We start from the raw sequence: 7,379 nt of genomic DNA on the forward strand, positions 1-7,379 counted from the left end.
TCGGGGTGCAGGAGGGAGAGGGTGGCTTCTGGTCTTTTGGCTGACTGCTAGGGGTGGCAGAGGCCAAAACCAGGTGGGCCGGGAGCAGGCAAGAGCCCTGCTGGGCGCGGGCGCAGGCGCCGGGCAGGAGGAGGCTCCGGACACCTCCTTGGGCTCTCCTCCCTGGGCTCCTTGCTCCACCTGCTGCCTGAAAGGAACTTGGGCCCGGGGAGGAGACTGGTGAGCCCGGCCGGCTGCCTTCCAGGCTCATAGGAGGCCAGGCTTGAGCTGCCCGGCCCGCGAAGCCAAAATCGCAGGCCTGCCGGCTCACCCCCATTTCCACACAGGGTTGACCTGATGGCCCGAATTCTTGCCGGCTGCCAGCTCCACCCAAATGGACCCCCGACGCCGGATCATGCTCCCCAGCCCAAGCCACAGAGGAAGGCTTAATCCTCGGCACCCCAACCTAGGGGAGAGGCTTCACACTCCGCCGGCGCAGGGTGATCTTTGGGACTTCCCTGGACACCATCCTCCCACCGCCCACAGCCAGACCCCCCAAGCCCACACTCGAGCCCACACCTCCGACAGGAAGGAGCAGGAGGACCACTCCGCCCAGGGACACCACCACTCAAAGTCAGCTTCACTTGCTTCCTCTTCTACCCCTTTCCTCCCAAGTTATGCGCGCCTCACGGGAGCCGGCCCTGGGAAGACGCAGGCACGGCACTCTGACTGGCGCAAGCCAAACGCCCACACCGAGAGTTTAGCACGGGCTCTTGAGGCACTGGAGGAACCCCATGCAGACGCACTGACGGAGCTAAGCTTTACGGCCAAGGGCCCTACCTGTGCAGAAAGCCAACTTGCTTGTGAAAAAGACGCCTCTTTCGGCTCCCCTTCCAAACTTCCAAATGGGAAAACACACACACTGAAACACCCAAACGGTCCTAACGCTGGGGCCAGGCGAAAAAGAAAAGCAAGGAAAAGATTTCTAAATGGCCACCCTGCCAGAGTCGTACAGCTCCGCACGTGAAACCTGTGGAAGGGACATTACACAGAAAAGGGGAATGGAAAGCTGCCCAAATTGAGATGCTGTGGAAAGCTACAGCCCCATCGCTACTCCTACTCTGCACACTTCTTGCAACAGCTGATGAACGGCCAGGTGCTTTTTGCATCCAAGCCCACACCAGGGGAAGACCTTGAGAAGCTTCCCGTGGCTTGCCTGGTTCAGCTGGTCAGCGTGTGGCACTCGTGGAGGCCAGGGGCACCAACTTATATGGGCTCCTGGGGCTAAAGCCCCAGGAATATGCACAGTCAGGGGCTCTGCTCCACCAATATTTGGAGCTAGGTTTCTCCCCTGCTTGGAGCGCCCCCCCGCCTCTCATTTCCCCCCCCCCGCCCCCGCCTCTCATCCCCCCCCCCACCGCCGCCGCCACCACCAGGGCTCGAGCTTCCCCCCCGCTCCCCACCCTGGAGTTTCCCTGCCTGAACATAAAGAGTGTGCAGCGCGTCTCTCTCCCTTGCTGCTGCTGCTGCCGCCGCCTAAGGGCTACAGCATAAGAGCAGTGCAAGCTGCTGTAGCACCTCAGGACGGGGAGGGGAGTGGAGGGGGCCATGCCGTGCTTGGCAGCCCTCCCCTCCCCCCCCCACCTGGAGGAGACGCGAGGGGACTTCCTGGAGGTATGTTGCTTTACTACAAAGCACTAGAGGGCAATGTGTTTGGCTACCTTCTCTTAGGGTGAACTAGAGTGAGGTTTTTCCCCTCACGCTGGGTGACTGATCCCCACTGGAGACAGGTCTCCGGTCTGGCTGGTTCAATGGGATGGCGGCTATAGGTCGGGGTCCTAGAACTTAACAGTCTGGCTAGAGATTCCTGCGGGTTGACCATATGGTTGCTTCTCGCTGCTTCACCTGATGCCCACAACTTTGGTCCCTGCAGCTGCCACACTCTTCCTCTTGCCCACATGGCATTTAAAGGAAGGAGGGCCAGGGCCAGGCTTCATAGTCAGGGCTAGGCAGGAGGGAGGCAGAGTCCCAGGCTGGAGCCCAACACACCTCTCCTCCTCCAGGCACCTAGAGCAGAGGCGGCTGGTGCTGACAGCTCCAAGGGAAGGCTTAAAAGCCACAGAGCAACCAAGGGCAGGGCAAGAGGAGGGGAGAACCATGCCTATGCGTGGCCAGCAGACAGCCACAGAGACACCCAGCCAGCCTGCTCCCTGCTCCCTGCCATGCCGAACCCCCACTGAAGGCCACTCACAGACCAGCATTTGCTCTGTGGCCGGCATCACAAGGTGGTTGGAAAGCAGGTGGGACCTCTGACCGGTCCCACTCAAGGGCTCCTTTTGGCGGTGGGGCAGGAGATATTTCCCCCAAGAGGCTCTTTCCCAGCTGCTGAGAAGCACAGAAGTACCCGGTGTTTGCTCTTGCGGTGAAAGGGGTTAATACGTTTAGGCGGCCTGGCTAGCTCAGCTGGCAGCACCTCTGGCTCTTACTCTGAAGGTTGAAGTTACAATTCCCTGTCTGGGTGCTTGGGGCTCCTCTTCAACAATACAACACACAATGTGCCTAAGCCCCCACCCAGTAACCTGGGGAAACTAGCCCTGGCCACTGGGTGCCTCTAAGAGGTGATACTTTCCCCACTCACAACCACTGAGTGTAGAAAAGAAACTTTAAGAAAAAGGAGGAAAATCACCTTGTATTAACTTGGGAAAACACCACAATCAGGATTCATAACACAACACTATGAGCAAAACACCCCCCACAGTGCGCTGGGCAGTGGCCTTTTGCCTCGGGCTCCTAAATCCAGACCCCAGAAGCTCTGTGGATGTGCCCCTCCCTTCACTGCACCTCACCCACAGCTGCTGCCCTGGGTCAGTGAAAACCCAGAGTTCACCTCTCACCTCCCGGGGGGAAAGCCCCTTTCTCCCTCTGCTGTCTGGCCACATTGCCGGCCACTTGCCGTTCCCCCGTCACCGCTCTGCTGGCCACCCTCTCTGCTCTGGGACGTCTTGTGGTCCCACCAGGAGCGGAACAGGCTCCCTAAAAGTAGTGGCCACCAGACCCCGAACAGTAGCCCCACCCCTTCCACTCAACCCCACACCCCTGCCCCACCCCTTCTCCCCAAGGCCCCGCTCCTATGCTGCCTCTTCCCCCATGATCCCACCTCCTGCTCACTGCTCTCCGCCCCCTCCCCACCCTCACTCGCCCTTACGGTCATTACAAAGTGGCAAGGCAGAGCCCTCCCATTTTAAAAAGTCCTGGGGTGTTGTTCCCCCCTGTTCAGGCACCCCTGGGGCCCTGCACTTCACACAGCTCTCCCTGATTTCAGCTGTTAGTGAGGGAGCCTCACGGCTAGCGCAGACTGGGCAGTTTCTTGCATGAGAGACACTGTCCCAAAGCAGGACTAATGCTTAGAGCTGGTTCTCAGTGATTTCAGATCTGTTGGTCTGCAGCAAGACTCTCCATTGAGTCTTAACCAGCTCTGTTATTACACAGGGAAGAACAAAAGGGTCAAATGGGGCCTGGAACCCTTAAGAAGAATCCACCCCACCAAGTACAACACTTGTCGCTACCTGCTCCCAGCCCCACTGAGAATGTTTTGGGGTCACTCCTCGCCTGTATCAACCTAGGGGGGTCTCAGAAAATCACTATGAAGAGGTGCTCCAGTGGCACAATTGCTTAGTACACAGTACTTATAGGGCAGTGCTGAGAGGAGCTATGCTGAGGTTGTGAGTTCAAGCCTCACCTGGAGCACTGGTTTTCATTAACCAAGTGGCATCACCCCCTTATCTGGCCCTGTGGAATGTAGAATTCCAGCCCAGTGGAGCCGGAGAAGGGGAAGAGTTAATAATGCCCCCTTCAATTATTTTCTCCTCTCCAGAGAACAGGTCAGGAGCTACAATCCTTTCTCCTCCACCAGCCCCTAGGCCAGAATCCCTCAAGCAGAGCCTGGAGTCCTGCCCCTGGCGTCTGTACTATTGACAAACACTAAGTGACAGGGACAAAACACTCAAATCCCGCCTGGTGCGGGGAGCCAGGTTTGCTCTTCAAATTCTGTCGTTGGTACATTTCCAGGCCTGGGAATGTCCCACAACAGCACTGAATGGGAAGCTGCCTGCAGAACAGTTACACTGCACAGAGCTCCTGTGGAGGAGGGGTGGGATTTAGTCACATTTTGAGGATCCTTTGGGAAATGAGCCTTTGCTGACAAGGTTTGTCTCTGTTCATATTTCACCTTCAGGTGTTATGTTGAGGGATCTTTAGTATATTTTTGGGAGGTTAATAACTATCTCCTCAACTGTATTTACTCAACTTAAAAATTGGTGTCACTTGATTTTTGCATCTCCCTGTGAAAATACAACTGACAAGTGTGGATTTCTACAGGGGGTCATAATGTTATAGTTGGGGAATTCAGTCTCTGTACTCCTGGGGGAGGGGGTTGCTTTTTTACAGCTGACTCACGGACAAGCACGCCAGGCTGTTAGCTGCACCCACTGTCCTTGCCAGGGGCCCCTGCTGAACACTGGGCGGCTGCACTGCCGTGCTGGGGTGACTCTGCAGGTGGAGAAGCTGCTGTGGAGCAATGTAGAGCAGGTGCAGGAAGAAGACAGGGTCACTATTCACATTCTGATCTGCAAAATTTTCCAAATTTGGGACTAGCTTCATAGACTTAAGGTTAGAAGGGACCATTATGATCATCTAGTCTGACCTGCACAATGCAGGCCACAGAATCTCACCCACCCACTCCTGTAACAAACCCCTGACCTATGTCTGAGTTATTGAAGTCCTCAAATTGTGGCTTAAAGACCTCAAGGTGCAGGGAATCCTCCAGCAAGTGACCCGAGCCCCATGCCGCAGAGGAAGTCGAATGTCCGAGAACAATTCTAGGGGAAGGTGAACGCAGAGCAATGACACTGGAGATGCCCAGACCTCCAATAGGGGCAGTGTGGAAATTAATAATGGGAAGATCATTTGTGAAATTAGTTGTCACTGACAAGCTTTGTCTCTGTTCCTATTTCACGCTGTGGTGTTAGTTAGAGGAATCAGGACAGATTTTTACTATATTGATTAAACACTTAATTTTATTTAATCAAGCCAAAAACTTAGTGTCACTTATTTGTTCTCTGGCCTAGCAAGAATGAATTGAATTTTGTGACTTTCTGGAAAGTGCAGCGAGATTAAATGTGGGGAATTCAGTCTCTGTGTTTGTGAGCTGATGTTTTCCTCTCACAGGTCAGTGCCTACATTGAAATACCAAGAGGGATCTAAGGGCTGGTGTACGCTGGGCACTGAACTGGCAGAGCGAAGGACACTCTTACACTAATGCAGCCATGAGTGTGCTGGGGAAGATGGTCTGAGCAATCAATTTGAAGTGACAATTCAGTGAGAACAGAATCATCATGTAGCAAAGTGGATGTATATCATATAACCCATATAGTTAAGGTGACCTAAGCCCTGGTTAGATAGTGCTAAAGGAAAGGAGGAATTGTTCTGTCCATGTAGCTATTACAGGGATGGGAAAATCCCTCCAGCCACTGTCTACTCCAAAGTGCCATAGCAGTGCCACAGCAGCATTTTAAGTTTAGACAGAAAGAAACTAGCTCTGGCTTGCACTGTGGATGCTCAGGTACTAAGAATACAATAACAACAACAGCACAGTGTTTGCGTAGTTGGCAGGATTCGAACCTGCGCAGGGAGACCCCAATGGATTTCTAGTCCATCGCCTTAACCACTCGGCCACAACTACTTGATATACATCCACTTTGCTACATGATGATTCTGTTCTCACTGAATTGTCACTTCAAATTGATTGCTCAGACCAGCTTCCCCAGCACACTCATGGCTGCATTAGTGTAAGAGTGTCCTTGGCTGAACAGCGAGAATTCCTGCCCATTTCCCTTCTGGTTGGAGCATGATTAGAGTGTGTTTGTGTGAATGACATTGCTGTAGATTGTTGTTCATTCCCCACTCTGACAATTCAGACAGTCCCTTTCCTAGTCAAATCTCCAGCACATCGTTCCAATAGCAGGGGTCAGGATTTCTCTGGGGCACTGAGGGCTGGTATGTGAATTCAGCCTTGCATTCCACCTTTGATGTTTCATGGACTAACAGCAGCAGCAGAAAGAAACTGAAGTCGGAAATGAAACGTCCACATGGTGGCCCAATGCTCTAGGGAATGTGGGTGAAGGACTCGGGCTGAGAAATGATTTAACAGGGGTTTGTTTCAATTTATTGCCCCGATTAAAATCTATGGCTAAAAGGCAGCCACTGTTGTTAGTACTTGTACCTGTGTTGGGACACCCCAGTGGGTGTCAAGTCCATTGCCTTCACCAGGGGCAGTCGATTATTTTATCAAGGTACAAATTTCTTGGTCAAGGCCTAGGCTCCAGAGAAAACAATACACTGCTGCTAAGAAGAAGTACGTCAAAAGATTTTGCATCCACCGTGGGCATAACTGTGATGTGTCGTGTTTCACTCTTTATACCTGGCGCCATCTCCTTTCCCTTTAGCCTTGTAGTTGACCAAGGGCAAAGCTGAACATCTCCTCAGATACCAGGGAGTGTTTATGTCCATTCCTGCGAGCTACACAGGGGTTTGATGTTGCTGTTTCAGTCCTCTGGCTCTGCCGGGATAAGGAACAATTCAGGCTGTCACTGAACTGAAGGAGGAAGATCAGTTTTTGACAGGGAGAGGGACGCCTCCTCTTAAAGGTGTTTGTCTGGCTGGCAGTCCTGGTCCCCAGGTCTCGCCCGTGGGGCTCCAGCAGTTTTGGGACCAGGTCACTCCCTTGGCCCCACCTGCTGCCCCCAGGTGCCGCCCCCCACCCCCCCAGGGGCCCCGTCAGTGCAGTGGAGCTGAGCAGCATCTGCCTGCTCGCTCCAGTGGCTGCCAGCCCTTCCGCATGGCAGGGCAGGGTGGGGCTGTGCTTCTGCGTGCTTCCCCCGCCCCGAGCACCCCTGCACCCAATGAGATGATGCAGGGGCGGTGTCTGGGGGCAGCAGCACACGGAGGCCCCCCAGCCCGCCCCGCCTTAGAGCCCCAGGTAAGCGCTGCATCCCTGACCCCCTCCCAGAGCCTGCACCCTCACCCCCTCCCCACATACCTCTTCCCACTCCCAAACTCCTTTCCAGAGCCTGATCCCCCCTACACACACCCCTGCCCCCAACTCTCTCCCACAGCCTGCACCCTCTCCCTCCATGCCCCCAGCCCCCAAACTCCCGCCCAGACCCTGCACCCCCTCCCCTTCCCACACGCCCCCTCCTGCCTGCCCCCAGTCTCCCGCCCAGAGCCTGCAACCCCACCCCTCCTCCTGTTCCCGCTACCTCCTGCCCCAGCCCAGAGCCTGCACCCTGCACCCAAACTCCATCCCGAGCCTGCACCCCAGAACCCCTCCCCCACCCAAACTC

At 54.8% G+C, this 7,379-nt stretch overlaps 1 non-coding gene across 1 annotated transcript; it reads right to left on the bottom strand.

The window, feature by feature from the left end:
- Positions 1 to 5,637: 5,637 nt before the first annotated feature.
- On the bottom strand, positions 5,638 to 5,719 carry TRNAS-AGA. Its single transcript has one exon. It is a non-coding gene; the product is annotated as a tRNA-Ser (tRNA).
- Positions 5,720 to 7,379: the final 1,660 nt, after the last annotated feature.

This window comes from Mauremys reevesii, linkage group 12, assembly GCF_016161935.1.
Source record: "Mauremys reevesii isolate NIE-2019 linkage group 12, ASM1616193v1, whole genome shotgun sequence".
Taxonomy (NCBI): Eukaryota; Metazoa; Chordata; order Testudines; family Geoemydidae; genus Mauremys; species Mauremys reevesii.